General features: G+C 38.6%; 1 protein-coding gene and 1 pseudogene across 1 annotated transcript in view; one reads left to right on the top strand and one right to left on the bottom strand.

Moving 5' to 3' along the window:
- The window catches only part of ARIH1 (ariadne RBR E3 ubiquitin protein ligase 1), a 130,600-nt gene that overhangs the window by 89,746 nt on the left and 19,342 nt on the right, over window positions 1-21,512 (bottom strand). The window lies entirely within an intron of this gene.
- LOC100676339 (small ribosomal subunit protein eS8-like) lies at window positions 11,837-12,457 on the top strand (annotated as a pseudogene).

Raw genomic sequence — 21,512 nt, forward strand, 5'->3', positions numbered from 1 at the left:
AAAAGAAAATGTAAAATGGGGAGATACAGCAATCTCAATGGATTAGGAGGTTCAACATAGTTGAAATGTTAATTCCTCGCAAATTAGTCGACGGATTCAACTAGATCCCAATGAAATTTTTGGGAGTTTTTTTTTTTTGGTAGATATCAATAAAACAAAAAAACCAAGCCCATTGCCCTCAAGTTGATTTTGATTCATAGCAACCCTACAGGATAGGGTAGAACTGCCCCAGAGGGCTTCCAAGAAGTATAGTTTTATGAGCTATATGGAATTGGGAGGGAACCAGATTAGCCAAAATAATTTCAAAAAAGACCACCACCTGATTTAAAGACATATAATAAAACAAAAGTATTGGCAAAAGGACACACACTGATCAATGGAACAGAGACCAGAAACAGACCCACTTAAATACGGCCACTTGATTTTTTACAAAGGCATTAAAACAATTCGATGAGGAAAACCAATCTTTTCAACAAATGGCACTAGAACAATTAGACATCTATATGAACAAAAATCAGCCATGACCTCTACCACACACCTTATATAGAAATTCACTCAAAATGGATCAGACATACATGTAAAAACATAAGACTGTATCATTTCTAGAAGAAAAGCTTTGTGACCTTGGGTTAGGCAAATAATTCTGAGTATAACACCAAAAGCTCAAGTTGTAAAAAAGAAAACTTGTAGACTGAAATTCATAAAAGTAAAAAGACACTGTTAAGAGAGTGAAGACACACCCCAGACTGAGAGAAAATATTTGCAAATATATTTATATTTACATATTTGACAAAAATTTGTAACTAGAATGTATTTTGTTAAATCCCTGAAAACTTAATAAGAAAACAACCCAATTTTAAAAACGGGCGAAAGATCTGAACAGACACTTCATCAATAAAATCTACAGTTGGACATGAAAAAGCACATAAAAAATACTCAACATCATTAGTTGTTAGGGAAGCACAAATATTACCACAATATACCTATCAGAATGAGGGGTGGGAACTAACCCGACAATACCAAGTGCTGTTAAGTAGGTGGTGCAACTGGAACTCTCATGCATTGCTGGTGACAATGAAAAATAATACACCCAATAGTAAAAAGTTGGGCAGTTTCTTATAAACATACATTTACTATACAACCCAGAGATCCAACTTCTAGAAATATACCCAAGTGAAATGAAAACTTACGTCCATCCAAAAACTTGTCTGGAAATGTTTATAACAGCTTTATTTGTACCCACCAAAAACTGGAAACTCAAGTGTTCCTCAAATGGAGAATGGACAAACTGTGGTACATCATACAATGGAATACTACTCAGCAATAAAAAGAACTACTGGCACATGCAAAAATATAAATGACTCTCAAATGCATTATTTTAAGTGAAAGAAGCCAGACTTAAAAGGCTACATATTGCCTAATTTCATTTATATGACACTATGGAAAAGGCAAACTACAGAGATGGTGTACACATTAGTGACTGCCAGGAATTAAGGGTGGGAGAAGGAAAGGATAGAAAGAGGAAATTTTTCTTTTTTTTGCGGGGGGGGGGGGATGATGGTACTGTTCTGTAAATTGATTGTGGTGGTGGTCCACCTGACTCTAGGCAATTGTGTCAAAACTCAGAATTGTGTACTTAAAAGTGTAATTTTTATTGTATGTAAATTAAAATATAAATTGTAAAAGTAATCCAACCTGCGCTGGAACACCTATAGTGGTGTTCCCATTGCTAAAAAGAATGATGAACCGTCAAGAGGGCAATGCTGAGCAAGAGGAACAGAAATATACACAAAAGTAACATTATCAGCAGAACATTTAAATTTTAGGACAAGAAAGCAACCTAAAAATCTCACAACTTCTCTAGTTATAAGCTCTAAACCGGTGATTCTCTCTATTCTCGCTACACAGTAGAGTCTCCGGAAGAACCTGAAAAACACCAGTTCTTGGGCTTTGCCTCTGGAAATTCTGATTCAATTGTCTGCGATGGAACTTAGGCATGGGTTCTTTTTACCCAAAGTTTTTACCTGAAGTTCCACAGATGGTAGTAATGTGTAGCCAGAATTTTTTACTGCTCTAAACAGTTTCCTACTACATGGGCTCTGAAAAAGTGTATCTCTAGAACTTTCATATGAGTATGGCCATATAATATTTGATGAAAATGACATTCCAAGGTTACAGCAACAGTGTTTGCTTTGAACGTACCCCCAAAGTTCTATTTCTGCACTAACTTTTTAAAAAAGTGAGTCTGAATATGCCAACTGTGCCATAGGGGCTTTAATATCAACTGCACTATCATCCTCTATCCTTTGATCAAGTGGTCCTCAACTTTGGTAGCACATCAGAATCACCTGGGGAGCTTTTTAAAACTTACTTATAGCCAGGCCATACGCAAGGTCAAATACATCACAACTGGGGTAGGGAAAAGGAGTGGGGAGAACCTGGGCATTAGCATTTTTTTTTAACCTTTCCTGGGTGGCTCTAGGAAACCCTTGTGGTGTAGTGGTTAAAAGCTTGGCTGCTAACCAAACGGTCGGCAGTTCGAATCCACCAGGTGCTCCTTGGGAACTTATGGTGCAGTTCTACTCTGTCCTATAGGGTCAATATGAGTCAGAATCAACTCGACGGCAACAGGTGTGTGTGTGTATATGTGTGGGGGGTGATTCTAATATGCAGCCAAGGGGGAGAACCATAGTGCTAGATGCATACATGTATGCAGACATGCCCACAGTCAAAAAACTGTGACAATCTCCAGGGAGAATCCCAATTAAGTAGTTGAATGACATTCCCATGTTTAGTACAGTGAGTAGGTGACCGTATTTTAGAGGAAAGATAAATATTAGACGAATGGGTCCTGTACTATTAAAAAGCAGTCACCTAAAATGAATAAAAAAGTTTCCTCCCCCATCAACATACACAGGAAGGCCTCCAATGCCTAGCTTCTTATTTATCTCAGAATTTGATCTGAAATAGAATTAAGTTAGAAACTTCATTTTAAAGCACAGTTTGAAGATTTTTCCTACACAGAATGGGCTCATGTTTCTATATTGTTTCTATCTAGTTTAATCTACGGGTTCCTAAAGAGAACAGATGGTCTAAATTTTAAAGACCATTGTTTTTAAGACCTTAAATAATATGAGAAACCCGAAACTCATAAAGGACAAAACCATCTGTGTAGTAAGAAGTATCTGCAACACCTAGAACAAATAACATGAATAAGCAAACATACACATCCATAAAAAACTAACACTTTATGAATTCAGAGTTAGCTGAAAAATACAATATATTCAACCTCCTTAATAAGTGTTTTTAATCTACCACAATAATTCAGATTTTAAAAACTGGTGATATTCAGTAACAAAGATGTGGAGATATGAGCCTTAACACGTTAGTGAGAGTCCGCAAACTGTATTTTGTGAGGGTAGTTTGGCAGAACTGATCAAAATTTTTAAAATGTACATGGCTTAGGACCTAGAAATTCCACTTCTAAAAATGTACCCAAAAGAAATATACAAGTGAGGAAGGATAAGAGGAAGAATTTTCCCCTCCACATAGTTTGAAAGAACAATAAAGCAAAGATACCCTACATATTTCCAAGAGGAGACTGGTTATAACTTATGCTATATCCATACTTGGAATATTATGCAACCACTAAAAAACAAAGTCTACCTGCATGCACTGACATGGAAGAGTATCTATGAGATGCTACTGAGTAAAAAAAGTAAGCTACTGAATGAGGCATGACATTGTTAAATGTAACAATATCAGTTATATATATTCATATTTATGGTATATTGAATGTACAATGGAAAAAGTTTAGAAGGATATATAGAAAAACTCCTTGTTATGACCCCTGGGGATTGGTTTGGTAAAGGGGTAAAAAGAGGTGGGGCTTTTCCTACTTTATAAACACATGAACAGAAATTTAAAATATTACTTTTATAATAATTATCTCTAAACAGTAAAGGCCTTGGTACTCAAAGTACAGTCCACAAAACCACAATTATCTGGGAATTGTTAGAGATGCGTAATTACAGACCCCAAACCTCATATACTGAAGACAGTGCCGGTGACAAAGCAGTTAAAGTGCTCAGCTGCTAACCAAAAGGTGAGCAGTTTGAACCCACCAGCCGCTCCTTAAGAGAAAGATGCGGCAGTCTCCTCCTGTAAAGATTTACAGCCTTGAAAACCCTATGGGGCAGCTCTGAATCTTCATTTCAGCTAGACCCTCAAGTTCCAGAGGTGATCTGTATATACATTAAAGTATAAGAAGAACTGACACTGGCTATAGAAAGTGACAATCTGAGAGTTACATTTATCTGCAACTATAAAAGGTTTAATTTCCAAATTCTCCTCAGATTTAACCAAACTGTGTAATTCAGGTATATTTTTTCTTGCCATTCAAAGTAAATAAATGTTAAGAGCTTTATAACAAGAGTCATAAAAAGGTCGCAATATAGTTAATGCTTAGTCAATGACATACAATAAAATCTTTAATGCATCCAAATTTCATACAATACCACCTAAAAAATCTACAAAATCACCAAAGGATGCTCTTGACTTTGAGCAGTCAGGATGTGGTGCAGGGGACAGAAAACACTAAACATAATGAACAAAAAAGGGTGTGTTTTAATAAAGAAGATCAGGCACTTAATTGTTGAAATAGCTGGAAAAGTGTGGCTTTAAGGGCCCAGGAATGACCAACCAGAATTGAATCACAGGGAGCTCTCCCACTGAAGCCACCAATAATCTACTGCCATCAGTAGATTCCAACACACAGCAACTCTAGAACAGAGTAGAACTGCCTCATAGGGTTTCCAAGGCTATAAATCTTTATGGGAGCCAGCTGCCACATCTTTCTCCCATAGAGTGGCTGGTGGGTTTGAACCACCAACCTTCCCATTAGAAGCTGAGTGCTTTAACCACTGTGCCACCAGGGCTCCTTAAGCCACCAATGGAAAAACTTTATTCAAGAATGTACGGCAGATAACTGTGATCCCAAGGATTAGAAAGTCGGGATCAGGAAGTCACCCCTGCCACTGCCACAACTGCCTGTAGACACTCATGAAACTAGGGCATGTACACAATGAACGGATTCTAGCTGTTGCTTTTGTCACAAATGCTTCTTGCAGAATGGGCAATGCAACACTGTATTTCTGCTGCAGCAGAAAAACTTCACATCTTCATTTTATCACCCAGCCAAAAAACCCAGAAAAGGAAGAAAAGATCAGCTCCTTTTAAGCCTCACATATACAGATGGTCCCCAACTTAAGATGTATTCAAGTTATGACAAACTGCACTTACAACTGTTTCCACAAAGAGGTCAAGTTGATGCCTAGTTTCAAGATATTTAAAGACAGAATCATGCTGCTGTTTGGAGGAAATCCTGCTGGATTTAAATTAAAGCCTTTTCTTGTTTACCATTCTGAAAACCCCCAAGCATTCAAAAACACTGACAAAAATAAGTTGCCCATCTACTACAGAAGTAACTTGAAGACCTGGATGACAACTGTGTTATTCGAAAACTGGTTTTTCAATTGTTTCATCCCACAAGTGCACTCTTACTGCCTTGAAAAGAACATTCCTTTCGAGACTCTGCTGCTACTTGATAACGCCCCAGGACATCCTCCTCACATAGATGATCTCAATCAAGATGTGGAAGTGGTGTATCTCCCTGGCAACAGGACAGCTGTAATTCAGCCTACGGATCAAGGTGCAACTGCCACCTTCAAGGCGTACTACCTACATACTATGTTTCCTGAAGCAATAGCAAACGTACATTACACGATTTTTGGAAGAATTATAATATTCTTCTGTGTATCCAGAACATTCCATTTTCCTGGGAGAAAGTTATGGGAAAATTAATACAGGAGATATGGGAAAGAGTTGCTAGTTATGTGAAAACACTCCAAGCATTTGATTAGGATAATACGATGGAAAATACCGGTAGAAAAATCCCCAAATGGCAATACCAATGAATTTTGATTTTGGTATCGCCGATGTGGAAGAGCCCACGATCATAAAGAAGTGGAAGCGACAGATCAGGACTTAACAGATTTTGAAATGGGAAGAAATGCTGCAGAAAGAAATAATGAGGAGGAGGAAGGAGAGAAGTTGTCAAAAAATGTTTACAGTGAAAGGATTAGCTGAAGTTTTTCCTAAACTAAATCAGGGGCTTGAAAACACGGACCCAAACACTGATCGCTTTGCTGAAGTTGATAGATTTGGGAAACAGTAAAACGTTACCGTGCGACATATGAATGAAAAAAAGAAAAGAAGGACCGTACAGGTACCTCTCACTAATTGTCTGACTAGAGATGCCACCCTCGTTCCCAGAGATAATCCCCATGACCCAGAACTTTCCACAAATGGAGTTATTACAACTGACAAAATGCCAGCGTTGTATGTTTATATGTAATGTTTCCAAGCCCTAAATACAAAGATTATAAAGATACTGATAAAAGGCAATAATAAAAAAAAGAGGTATTCAACTTACATCAGACCTGACTTACAACACTCACTGGAACGGAACTCTGTCATAAGTCGGGGACTACCTGTATATATCTATTTCACATCCAGAATCCTAAATGCAAAGTAGTCTGAGAAATAAAGTTTTTGGCTTTCTAGCCCAGTAGGTACAGAGACACTTAGATAGTCGGAGGGAGACAATCCACAGAATCCTAGGATGGCTTAAAGGTAATATACATTTCAAAAGAACTTATAATAAGATGATACTCGTATATACTATGCTCCTTAGTTCAAGTAGATACATGAGACTAAATGGGCAGCTCCTGTCTGGAGGCGAGATGGGAAGACAGAAAGGGATAGAACCTGGCTGAATGGACACAGGAAATCCGGGGTGGAGAGAGAGGGGGAGTGTGCTGTCACATTATACGGATGGCAACGTAACAATGTGCACATAAATCTTTGTATGAGAAACTAACTTGAGGTGTAAACTTTCACCTAAAGCACAATTAAAAGAAAAAAAGAACTTATAACTAAACAACACTAATCATCAAAGTTCCCAGTTTGGGATATTTACTACTAACTGTCCGCAAAGAAGGTTAAGATCTCAAAAGGAAGGGTAAAAGGGTAATGCTCTTGGGAGACCTTCCCAATGAAGGTGCTTCCTAGGTTACATAGGCAGGGCCTTCATTCCTTTGCTTACCACTCCTGGAAATGTTTTAAAACAGAATCTAACATTGACAAGTTTTAACCAAATGTCTCTAACCTTGTAGACCTATGATACTCACTTTGAAAGTCTGCTGAGGTATGCATCTGAAATGCAAATGTAGATGCACCAAAACCTGTTAAAGATTGCACCCAGCCAGCTAGCTACCCATCAACGGCCACTCAACTTGGCTTTGCTGTTCTTCACTTGTCCCTGTACGTGTATTTTAGAAAAGAAATTATGCAGACCAGGTCATACCAAATTTGGAGTCAGAAAGATTTCACCTGTAGAGGTTGTTTCGAGTTTAATCAGTGTTCAGTAAGTAAACACATACATACATACAATGCTTCTGTACCTGGACGAGAAGGGTGTTCTCACTGTGCATAATCATCTGATTTCTTCTGTAAAAATCTGGCTGCGAACACAGATGAGGCACGGGTAGTGGGAGGGGTATATTTATGTCAACAGTAAAAACAATGCAACAGTAAGGTAAAACTTCTATCTTACATCAAAAAAGAAACTCAAAACTTAATTTAGCACTCTATGCTTTTGCACCTAGTTAATCAAGAGCCCAATCACCCCAAACAAACACAACCTTAGTAAACCTTTACCATTACATCAGACTCTGTTCAGGAGAGATTTTCTTGGCTCTTGGTCTCTTAACTGGCTATTCCTTGAGGAGGGGGAAAAAAAAAATCCTACATATATAAAAGTTAAAAACTAAAGGTAAGGCCAAGAACCAGGTAACTAATCCCAAACTGCCATGGCACAATGGAACTAATCTAAACCACCAATGAAGATTCCATATAAACCACCTCATGCTACACCTTACTATTTTTGTGGTGGTCCAAAATTGAGAAAAAATTAAGGCTATTCAGTAACCTCTGTCAAGAGTCCCCAGATGGCACAAACTTTTAAGCACTTTACTAGCTCTGGGTGGGTTAGAACCCGCCCAAAGGTGCCTCGGAAGACAGGCCTGGCAATCTGCTTCTGAAAGGCCACAGCCTTGAAAACGCTTTGAAGCACAGCTCTGTCACGACACACGTGGAGTTACCATGAGTCGAAATGAACCTGATGGCCAGTAACAACAACAACAAATAACCTTTTCAGTTATCTATTCACATTCTCATTCTGGTTTCAACTATCAAGCTTAAAGTATTAGCATTCTACGTAACTATCCTGGCACGCTCTGAAAATATTCCATCCAAAAACCACAAGACATGTGACTGACTTCAATTCAATGTACCTCCACTTCTTCACTAACACAACCACTGTAAGGTGAACTGAGTATTGTTAATAAATTTTGTATGTAGTTACCTCTTCCTCTGCAGGCAACTTAGAAAAAGAGATACTCCCAACTGCTTCTTAATAACTAACTTGACCAGACCAAACCAGTATTTTCTCAAGCCACCTCCTTTTACTACTATTCTTCTCCTCCTGTCATAGCAACTTAAAACACGTAGGGGTTATTATAGGAGTCTGGTTAGGAATTCACAGATTACTTCTTATATTACATATGTATTTATGGTGTATCATTTTTGTACAGCATAAACATGAATGAGTTTACTTGAAAAGCAAGTACTTACTTTGTTCAAAACGAGTGTGGGGGTTTTATTTAAGTAAATTTGTCTCTCAAACTTTCTAAGAAAAACCCTAAAAAAAGCTATCACAGACTTCTCTAAAGCTCAAAAAAAAATAAACCCAAAACCAAACTCACTGTCATTGAGCTGATTCCGACTCATAGCAACTCTACAGGGCAATGTAGAACTGTCCCATAGGGTTTCCAAGGCTGTAAATCAGACTGCGAGATCTCTTCCAGGGAGCAGCCAGAGGGTTCAAGCTGCCAACTTTTTGGTTAGCAGCTGAGCTCTTAACCATTGCACCACCAGGGTTCATTAAAGCTCAAATAGTAGTCACAAACGCAAGTAATCTTGAATTAGACATAAATACACTCCTATGCCCAAAGGAAAGTTTTATAACCAAGTATAACAGCCCAAGTACTTCTCCAGTACATTCTCTTGCCAATTAATTCTCAAAACACACAGCTCAATGAAAAAGGAAGACATAGCACAGACAACTGGAATCTTTCTCCATTCACGAAGGCATATAATGCATATCTGGACTAAAAATACTTCTATATATATATACACTTGTTAAGGGGATTTTAAAGAATGAAGATATTATTAAATGTGGATCTTTGATGATAGACTGGACTAAGCCACTGCTTTAAAATTTAAGTTTTACTTGATACATGTACACAGTTTTAGAATTTAATAAACCCACTGCTGTCGAGTCAACTCCGACTCATAGGGATGCCAGGGGACAGAGTAGAACCTCCTCATAGGGTTTCCAAGGAGCGCCTGGTGGATTCTAACTGCTGACCTTTTGGTTAGGACCCCAACTCTTAACCACTACACCACAAGGGCTTCTGAGAAGTTAATACCAAAAAACCCACTGCCGTCGAGCCGATTCCGACTCATAGCGACCCTACAGGACAGAGAAGAACTTCCCCATAGAGCTTCCAAGGAGCACCTGGTAGATTCGAACTGCTGACCTCTTGGTTAGCAGCCATTTAACGGTCTTCTTTGCTACATCTCAGACATTCCTAATTTCTAAGCCTCTGCGGCAACCATTCCGAACTCTTTTGGCTGTGATATTTATTATTCTTCTAAACATTATAATTACGCTCAGTTATTTTTTCCATTTTAAATATTACCTATTATTTCCTTAATGTGAAAGATGAGGATTTAGCATTCCCATATGCACCCCTCCATCTTTCTTCTATAGTTTTATCATCATTTTTAGTTAAACCACTATGCATTGTAGTTTTTTTGTTTAAACATTTTATTGCGGTTTAGGTAAAAGTTTACAGAACAAAAGTTTCCAAATCCACAATTTATAGATATTTTTCATAACACTGGTTGCAAGTCCCTCAATGTGTCAGCACTCTTCCCCATTTCCACCCTTAGTTTGTTTCCATTTGCCAAGCTTTCCTACCCCTTCCTACCTTTTGAGCTTTGTTTTTAAGTAAATGCTACCCTTTCAGTCTCGTATATTTGAATGTTCTGAGGAGTTCATTCCTTACTGATATTACTGCTCACTTTATAGGCCTGCCCATTGTTTGGCTGAAAGGTGATCTCTGGGAGTGGGTTCAGTTCCAAATGGGAACGGTATCTAAGGGCCACAGTCTTGGGGGTTCCACCAGTCTGTATCAGACCAGTAAGTATGTTTTTTTTTTTTAATGAATTTGAATTTTGTTCCACACTTTTCTTCCACTCTCTCCAAGACCCTCTATTGTGATCCCAATCAGAGCAGCCAGTAGTGGCAGCCAGGTATTATCGAGTTCTTCTGGTCTCAGGCTAGAGGAGGCTATGCTTCATGTGATCCACTAGTCCTTTGGACTAATTGTTTTCTTGAGTCTTTGGTTGTCTTCACTCTGCTCTGGATGGGAGAGACCAATAGTTGTATCTTAGATGGCCGCTCACAAGCTTTTAAGATCCCAGTTGCTACCCATCAAAACAGGATGTAGAACACTGTCTTTATGGATTATGTTATGCCAAATGACCTAGATGTCCCACGAGACTATGGTCCCTAGCCCTCAAGCCCAGTAACTCAGTCCTGCAAAATGTCTGGTTATGTTCTAAGACGTTTTCATAACTATGCCCCCTGTGTTTTGTTATATACATGCATATATTTGCAACACATACAAATGCATATGTAGAAATATCCACTGCCAAATCTATATATGCACATAGGTTTACTTCCATACGCCATCCATCTGTTGAGCCTACATATCTATGTACCCACTCATAAATTATTTGTTATCCATTGTTTTTAATATCCTGCTAATGAGAGAGAGAGAAGAAAATTACCAAAGCAGTATCAGAATTTAGTTTCCCAAAGCTTTAAAAGGACACAAGTCTTCCAGGTGAAATGGTCCAACACAATGAATCAGAACATTCACACACATCTCTCTAGGACACCAAGGATAAACAGAAAAGGCTGAAACTTCCACACACACACACACACACACACACACACAGAGTTACAAAGAAATGAAAACCAGACTGGGATCAGATTTATTAAAATTCTAATCTAGCAATCTATCAATCAAATTTGAATATTATCAGGGCCACAATGAGTACTACTCTAAGAAGAATAATGTGGGAGTAAAATTAAGGACATAGTATAGAAAATGAGAGTAAATAAGGGCATGGATCTAAGAAAGAGTAGATCCAACCTACAAGAACAGTGGTAAAGTCCATGGTTGAGAGCTATAAAATCAGCTTAGGGAGAAGGTTATTCTGATTAGAAGAGCAGGTTGGAGAACTCCGGGAGGGTAAATACAATCCAAATTACCTTGACACTAGAAGCACTGGCCTTAGTAAAATCTGTAACATTTGACATTAGGCCTGTTAAAAAAAAAAAAAAAAAGCAATAATGATAATCCTAACATACTATTTAGACTGTCACAAAATTGATGAATGGTTATCAATTTTAAAATTAAACTATAAACAAATTAAGAATTCTTGGTTATTACTACAGAAAAAAGGACTGATAACATAAAGGCATAGCTGATATAGGGTGTGACTCTCAAAGATAGGGGGAAAGAAAGGAAAGAGATAAAACCAAAAGCTAATGGAAGTTTTTTCTAGCCAGCACCAAACAATGGGTATCTTGTGGGACAACTAGCATATTATGCACCACCAGACCGGGGGCAAAAGAAAATCTTACCACAAGAAGTGGGAGTATAAACTGGGGCACCTGGCTACCGACTATAAGAATGGCCCCCACAGTAGCATACAGTTTGTGTGAGATGAAGCAACAAGAAGTACTGCGCCCCACGGCTGGAGGTAAAGAACTTCTCCTGGGGTTCCAGGTGCTGTACTCACAAAACCAGGATCATCGATGTTGTCTACAATGTGTCAAATAACGAGCCGGCCCACACTAAGGCCCTGGTGAAGAACCACATAGTGCTCATTGACAGCATACAGTACCAGCAGTGATAAGGGTCCCGCTATGCACTACCCCTGAACCTCAAAAAGGGGGACAAACTGACTCCTGAGGAGGAAGAGATTTTAAACAAAAAGCAATTGAAAAAAAATTCAGAAAAAAATAGATGCAAGGAAAAAGAATGTCAAGATCAGCAATCTTCTGGAGGAGTCAAGTCCTTCCAGCAGAGCAAGCTTCTTGCATGTATTGCTTTGTGGCTGAGCAGATGGTTGTGTGCTAGCAGGCAAGAAGCTGGAGTTCTATCAGCAGGAAACCAACACTCAGAAAGGCAAATGAAATCCTCCTCTTAGCTCACGTATTACAGGTGCTTAGAATCATAACTGACTCGACGGCAACTGGTTTGGGTTTTTGTTTTTATTCTACAGAAAATAACGAATGTTGGAGAGATGTGCGGAAACGAACTCTGATACACTGCTGGTGGGAATGTAAAATAGTACAACTACTATGGAGCATTTCCTCAAAAAGCTAGAAATAGAAATATCAGATGGTATAGAAATACTATATGATCTGGTAATCCTACTCCTAATAAATACCCTAAAGAAATAAGAGCCATGACATGAACTGACATATGCACGCCCAAGTTCATTGCAGCAGTATCCACAATCGCAAAAAGGTAGAAGCAACCTAAGTGCCTATCAACAGATAAATGGATTAGCAAATGTGGTACATACACACAATGGAAAACTATGCAACAATAAAGAATAATGACGAATCCGCCAAACATCTCATAACATGAGTGAATCTGGAGGGCATTATGTTGAGTGAAGTAAGTCAATCGCAAAAAGAAATCACGAGATCACTCTTATAAAATAACAACAAAAGGTTTAAGTATAGGAAAAAAACCACAAAAAAACCCTTCGATGGCTACCAGGAATGGAAGGGGGAAGGAGGGAATATTACCAAGGAGATAGTAGGTACGAGTTAATACTGGTGAAGGGAAAAGCAACACACAATATGGGAGAAGGCAGCACAAATGACGAAGGCTAAGAAAGGACGCTGACAGGAACACAGGAATAAAGTACAACTATGTTAACTACTGGAAGCCCTGGTGGCGCCAGTGGTTGAGCAGCTGGCTGCTAACCAAGAGGCTGGCAGTTCGAATTCACCAACTGCTCCTTGGAAACACTTTGGGGCAGTTCTACTTTATCCTACAGGGTCGCAATGAGTCGGAATCAACTCGATGGCAAGGGCTTTTTTTTTTAATTGTGCTTTAAGTGAAAGTTTACAAATTAAGTCAGTCTCTCATACAAAAATGTATACACACCTTGCTACATAACCCTAGTTGCTCTGCCCCTAATGAGACAGCACACTCCTTGCTCTCCACCCTCTATTTTCGTGTCCATTCAGCCAGCTTCTAACCCCCTCTGCCCTCTCATCTCCCCTCCAGACAGGAGCTGCCCACACAGTCTCATGTGTCTACTGGATCCAAGAAGCTCACTCCTCACCAGTATCATTATCTGTCCTATAGTCCAGTCCAATCCCTGCCTTGAAGAGTTGGCTTTGGGAATGGTTCCTGTCTTGGGCTAAAAGAAGGTCTGGAGACCACGACCCCCTGGGTCCCTCTAGTCTCAGTCAGACCACTAAGTCTGGTCTTTTTATGAGAATTTGAGGTCTGCATCCCACTGCTCTCCTGCTCCCTCAGCGGTTCTCTGTTGTGTTCCCTGTCAGGGCAGTCATCGGTTGTAGCTGGTCACCATCTCGTTCTTCAGGTCCCAGGCTGATGTAGTCTCAGGTTTATGTGGCCCATTATGTCTCTTGGGCTCATAATTACCTTGTGTCTTTGGTTTTCTTCATTCTCCTTTGCTCCAGGTGGGTTGAGACCAAGTATGCATCTTTGATGGCCACTTACTAGTGTTTAAGACCTCGGACACCACTCTTCAAAGTGGGATGCAGATGTTTTCTTAATAAATTTTACTATGGTGGCAATGGTTTTTTATGGTAACCACTATAGCACAGACAATTCTGCAACAACAGAATCAAGAAGCAATAATCTACGAATGGATACATAGATATGCCAAGAGGTGAAGGAAGGGTAAGGGGACATACCCACTGGCAGATACAGGCTCGGTGGTAGAAATTTCTAAACACATGAGTGCAGGAGCTTGTCATATATTAATATAGACAATAGAGCACATAAGTGGCACACTCATGGAAACATTTTAGACATAACTAAACACTTTATGTGACAAAGTTCCCAGGCTCAAAGACAGAAGAACCATAGACTCAGGGACAGCTACGTCAATTGGCACAATATAGCTCTTAAAGACAATGTCCTACATCCTACTTTGGTGAGTAGCATCTGGGGTCTTAAAAGCTTGAAAGGAGCCATCTAAGATACAACTATCAGTGTTTTCTAGTACAGAGCGAAGAAGGAAAAAAAAAAAAAAAAAACTAAGACTCGAGAGAGCAATTAGTCCAAAGAACTAATGGGCCACATGAACCACAGCCTATACAACCCTGAGACCAGATGAACCTAGGTACCACTACCAACCACGCTCACTGGGACTGCAACACAGAATCCCAGACAGAGTGAGAGAAAAATGAAGAACAAGCTATTAAATTCACAAAAGAGACCATACTTACTTGTCTGACAGAGACTGGAGGAACCCCCGAGACTACAGCCCCCAGGGCACCCTTCTAACTCAGAATTCAAGCCACTCCCGAAGTTCACCTTTCAGCCAAAGATTAACCAAAACCAAAACCATTGCCGCTGAGTCTATTCCGACTCATAGCAACCCTACAGGACAGAGTAGGACTGCCCTATAGGGTTTCCAAAGAGCGGCTGGTGGATTCCATCTACCAACCTTTTGGTTAAGCGGCCTGAGCTCTTAACCACTGCACCAACAGGGCTCCGGCCAAAGATTCGCAGGCCTATAAAACAACGATACATGTGAGAAATGCACTTCTTAGGTCCATCAAGTATACGAGATCAAATGGGCAACACCTGCCCAAAAACAGAGATGAGAAGGTGGTAAAGGACAAGAAAACTGGTCTAATAGAACCAGGGAACCCAGGAAGGAAAGGGAGAGGGCACAGTGCTTACACAATGCGGGACTACAACCAATGCCACAAAACAATCTGTGTATAAGTTTTTGTATGAGAAACTAATTTGCTCCATAAACTTTCACCTAAATCACAATTTAAACACAAATTTTTTAAAAAGGTGCTTATTATTAAAAAAACTGAGGGAAAAGAGAGAAGTATATTAAGTAATAAATGCTATCATTAGAAGACACAATAGCTCTTTACTTTTTTACAGGGCTTCGAACGAGTTCTTGGCCTAGGAAGTGACACGGGAACAGACTCAAATTTTTATATTTGGGTGACCTGAAACCATAACCAGAATGGAAAAACTCTGGGTCAAAGCCCTGCTAGAAAACTAATCTCTCTCTTAGAAAACAACGGCAGTGTAGGCACTGCATAGCAACCAAATCTCTTGCCAGTTGGCCCCACTCAAAGATGGTGGCCAACCACACACCTTTGAATGTGTGTCACTCTACTTGGTCATGGCAATAATCTAATCTCACTCATCAGGCTCCTGAAAGGGCTCACTATGCACACCTCTTCCAAGTCTCCCACTCCAGGGCGTCAACCAGTAATTTTTCCCTCTCCGGTTATGGTTTCAGATCACCCAAATCTTAAAAATTTGTTTTTTAACAGGTTGGATAAAAAAGCCACAATAATGATTTTATATTAAGAACTTATTAAAAAAAGGCACAAGTGATATGAAAAGGCAATTCACAGAAATGTAAATCAAAGCAACCAGTTAATATTTTCTTTCTCAGACCAATGAACATTTTAAGGTTCAGAATAGTGTCAGCAAGGTTGTAAATAAAGTGATAATTCAGTCTTGGTGCAAAGATAAACTCATATAACCTTTTTTAAAGCAATTTGGCATTATTTATAAAAACTATAACTGCCTTTGCTCCAGTCCAGCAAACTCACCTAAAACTTAGGAAGGAGGAAGCCCACTTCTAGGTTAGACTGTTAGGTTAAGAAAGAAAAAAGAAAGGAAGGAGACAACAACACGGAATCAACAGAGAAACTGGTATAGAAACTGATAAAGTCGTATTAGAGAATACTATACACAATTGTTTGGAGCCCCAGTAGCACAGTGGTTAAGAGCCTGGCTGCTAACCAAAAAGTCGGCAGTTTGAATCCACCAGCTGCTCCTTGGAAACCTTACAGGGAAATTCTACTCTGTCCAGCAGTGTCACCATGAGTCGGAATTGATTCCACACCAAAGGGTTTGGATTTTTTTTTTTTTTTTTTTTGGTTTATACAATTGTTAAATTCACCATATGCTGCTGAAGGAAAAAAAAAGCAAATTACAGAATAAAGTGGATCTACAGCAGGAAGTGGAAAGGGCATGAATATGACTCACCATTTTTTCTTCTAAAATAAGACTTACGATTCAGTTGCAGATTAAAGTTTATTGACATAAGAAAGCACTATTTTTTTTTTTCAATTAAGTATTTCTGAGCAAGGATTTAGGTCAAATTTAAAATCTCCCAGTTTTACTTACTAAGAATCCTTTTTTAAAAAGATATAGACTAACCAACTTTTTTTAAAGGTACCACCAACATGCATTTTAAAAAGGAGAAAGCAGAGAAGTTATTTTTAAATTGTCAAGAATGGCAGAGTGAAGATTGGAAAAAAGGTCTCTGAAATTCAGAACTCTTTTGTTTTATATTGCTTTGGACTGACTGTTTCCAAGAAATTACACTTTCATGACTAATATTGTAATATTGCCACACTATAAAACATTAAAAAAAAACTATGCTCTATTTAGCAGACCACAAAATAACTAAAATACATCTGAAAGAAGGTACTAAACACCAAATATGAAAGCATAAAGTTAATAACCAAAATGGATTCCAAGACCAAGAAAATAAAAAACCATCCCAGAACACACCAAAATGTCACATCTTAATACAACAGATTCAAAACACTCTTACTATTGTATACCATGAAACATCACTTCAAAATATGCTTCCACACTGAAGAGACAGTAGAGTAGATCTTCTCTACTCACTACAGTATACAAAGTTTACTGAAGTATTAACTACTAAGTACATAAGCCTTTGAAGCCGGGAGTACTTAAGATCTTATCATTTATTTGCCTTTTCATTTGAAAATCTTTGAGAAACACTGAATTAATCTATTTAGAAAAACATTATCCCCCTCCTTTTAGAAGCATAACATCAAAAAAAATTAATGCAAATATCTGTATCATTTAGTTGTCCCTTTTTACAGCACCTCAACTTTCCAGCCAATACTACAACACAAAAGCAACCTAACACTTTACCTCATAATATAAGTCTTTCATTTTTTCTTCTTCTAATGTTTGCATTGTGTTGCTTAAGTTCTTAAAACTTGCCTATGATTTACGTACTAGCATTCAAGTGCAAAAATACTATTGATCTCCCATTATAACCCAGTATTAAAAAAAGGAAGCCAATAATTGCTATTTATTAACTATCATTTAATGAGTAAATAGATACAAATATTTAAATAAATTGTACAAATATTTAAATCGAAATCCTTAAGCTCGCTTGTAGAAGTTAGTTAAAGAACAACCTGGAAGATTTCGATCATTCTCATCAAAATATTCCAGAATTGAACAACAAATAAATATATTCATATACACACATGGACAGATCAATCTATCTTTTCTGCTGCTTCTCCCAGTTTTACAAACGAGATCCCCTGTCACTAGAGTTTCTGAAAATCAATCATGTCCATGAATCAAGCAAATCATTAGTACCCTCCATTTAATCATCTCCTCCTTCTATAATTCAGTATTTTAAACTAAGACAGTGACAAATGCCAATTTACCTTGCTGGTGAAGTGCCAAGTAGGCTTCTGGTTTTAAAAATATTAAAACTGCCCTTTACAAACAAACATATAAAATTTCTCATGTCAAAACAGGCTTTCCATTAAGATTTACAGGATAAACCGTGTGCCCTTAAATAATGAAGCATTTGCTGCCAATGTGTGTATGCGCATGTGTATTTAATGGTCCTTTAATGACTGGTCTTTGGAACGATTCTGTCCTACCTTTGCTGCTGCAGCCCGCCTGTCCTTTGCATCACTGAATTCATACTTCTGGAAGTACCCAATATGCACTGTAACAGACAGATGGACAGATCAATGGGCCACAGCGGCAAAGGCCAGATAGACAGACTTGATAAAAATTAAAACCAAAGTATATAAAGGGTGAAACCAAAAGAAAACAAGCCTACCTCTATTCTGTAGTAAAATACCTAAATCTGACGTCTGCAACCCTCCCACATGCATCCCCCAAATAAACTTTTTAATTTATGTATTATTCCCCCTTGTTTCAAGCAGAAATATTACCGCTACAATAGGCAAAATAAATTAACCAGTATTTTTAATAGCATCAAAAGTTACAGATATAACAGGCAGTTTCCTAATCATACCATACAGTTTCATCAAACGGAGGTTGCCTTTTATTTAATCCACAAGAAACCATTTATTACATTAACAGGAGACTTTCTATATGAAAATTAAAATGGTTATATTATTAATACATACCAAAAATTTCTGCTGTAACGCCCAGGTCTATGTGATTAGAGTATATACTTGGAATCACTGAATAAAAATCATTTTCAGCATTTGAACATTCTATATTTTCCTGTCTTTCCTTGTAAAAATGGTTGCTTAGCACCACATCTAAACAAGACAACTTTGGGGGCTTAAAAGAATATGCAACACTATTAAGAGCATCTTTAAAAGCTACGTAGAATCCTCCTGTAGCCTCAAATCCATTCAAACAAGTATTCATACTTCAAGAAGATTTTAAAAGTTTTCAAAAGAACCCTTAATATCTCAAAATGCTGGTTTAAGCCAACAAATACTGTTGTTTGATGACTTCTTTAGTAAACATTACTCCAAATGCCTCCGTTTCTCTTGTAATACTAAAAGTTCTTAAAAGTTCACATGCATGGAAAAACAAGTTTTATTTAATCAAATGATCTATTTAACATGCATCTAAAATAAAAGTCCATGCCACATGTTTAAATACGTTTGAGGAAAAAATTTCCCATATATATTCCTTATTGTAACCCCTCAAAAACATGAGCAGATAAAAGAGAGTGATACACAATGGAATACTATGCATCGATAAAGAACAGTGACGAATCTGTGAAACATCTCATAACATGGAGAAACCTGGAAGGCATTCCCACCTGGAAGGCATTATGCTGAGTGAAATTAGTCAGAGGCAAAAGGACAAATATTGTATAAGACCACTATTATAAGATCTTGAGAAATAGTTTAAACTGAGAAGAACACATTCTTTTGTGGTTACAAGAGGGGGGAGGGGTGGGAGAGGGTTATTTACTGATTAGTTAGTAGGTAAGAACTACTTTAGGTGAAGGGAAGGACAACACTCAATACAGGGAAGGTGAGCTCAACTTGACTGGACCAAAAGCAAAGAAGTTTCCTGGATAAACTGAATGCTTCGAAGGTCAGCGGAGCAAGGGCAGGGGCTTGGGGACTATGGCTTCGGGGACATCTAAGTCAATTTGCAAAATAAACTCTATTAAGAAAACGTTCTACATCCCACTTTGAAGTGTGGCATCTGGGGTCTTAAATGCTAAGAAGGGGCCATCTAAGATGCATCAATTGGTCTCAACCTACCTGGATCAAAGGAGAATGAAGAACACCAAGGTCACAAGATAACCATGAGCCCAAGAGACAGAAAGGGCCACATGAACTAGAGACTTACATCATCCTGAGACCAGAAGAACTAGATGGTGCCCGGCCACAACCAATGACTGCCCTGACAGGAAGCACAACAGAGAACCCCTGAGGAAGCAGGAGAACAGTGGGATGCAGACCCCAGATTCTCATAAAAAGACCAAACTTAATGGTCTGACTGATGACTAGAAGAATCCTGGCGGTCATGGTCCCCAAACCTTCTGTTGGCCCAGGATAGGAACCATTTCCGAAGACAATTCATCAGACATGGATTGGACTGGACAATGGGTTGGAGAGAGATGCTGATGAGAAGTGAGCTACCTGTATCAGGTGGACACTTGAGACTGTGTTGGCATCTCCTGTCTGGAGAGGAGATGGGAGGGTAGAGAGGGTTAGAAACTGGCTAAACAGTCACGAAAGGAGAGACTGGAAGGAGGGAGCGGGTTGACTCATTAAAAAAAGGGGGGGGGAGTAAATGGGAGTATGTATATAAGTTTATATGTGAGAGACTGACTTGATTTGTAAACTTTCACTTAAAGCACAATAAAAATTATTAAAAAAAAAAAAAAAAGGAGACGTGATAACCAGATATAATGCAAGACATCCTTGATTCGATCCTGGGTGGAAAGGAAAAAAGCTATAAAAGATGCTTTTGGGCAACTGGGGAAATTTGAATGTGGTCTGTATATTTTTTTCCGTAACAACTTCATTAAGATATTAATACACATATCATAAAATTCATCCTTTTAAAGTGTATAGTTCATACCACATGACCCAGCAGTCCCACTCCTTGGAATATATTTCAGAGAAATAAGAGCCTTTACACGAGCAGATATATGCACACCCACGTTCACTGCAGTGCTGTTCACAATAACAAGAAGATGGAAGCAACCAAGGTGCCCATCAATGGATGAATGGATAAATAACCTATGGTATATTCACTCAATGGAGTATCACACATCGATAAAGAACAACGATGAATCCGTGAAACATTTCATAACATGGAGGAATCTGGAAGGCATTATGCTGAGTGAAATTGGTCAGTTGCAGAAGGACAAACATTGTATGAGACCACTATTATAAGAATTTGAAAAACAGTTTAAACAGAGAAGAAAATATTCTTCAATGGTTACAAGAGTGAGGAGGGAGGGAGAGGGGGTTTTCACTAATCAGACAGTAGATAAGAACTATTTTAAGAAAAGGGAAAGACAACACACAGTGCAGGAGAGGTCAGCACAACTGGACTAAATCAAAAGCAAAGAAGTTTCCTGAACAAATTGAACGCTTTGAAGGCCAGCATGGCAGGGGCGGGGGTTTGGGGATCATGGTTTTTAAGGGACATCTAAGTGAACTGGCATAATAAAATCTATGAAGAAAACATTCTGCATCCCACTTTGGAGAGTGGGGGCTAGGGTCTTAAATGCTAGCATGCAGCCATCTAAGATGCATCAATTGGTCTCAACCCATCTGGAGCAAAGGAGAATGAAGAAAACCAAAGACACAATTATGAGCCCAAGAGACATAATGGGCCACATAAACCTGAGACTACATCAGCCTGGGACCTGAAGAACGAGATGGTGACCAGCTACAACCGATGACTGCCCTG

This window comes from Loxodonta africana, chromosome 13 (assembly GCF_030014295.1).
Source record: "Loxodonta africana isolate mLoxAfr1 chromosome 13, mLoxAfr1.hap2, whole genome shotgun sequence".
Classification (NCBI taxonomy): Eukaryota; Metazoa; Chordata; class Mammalia; order Proboscidea; family Elephantidae; genus Loxodonta; species Loxodonta africana.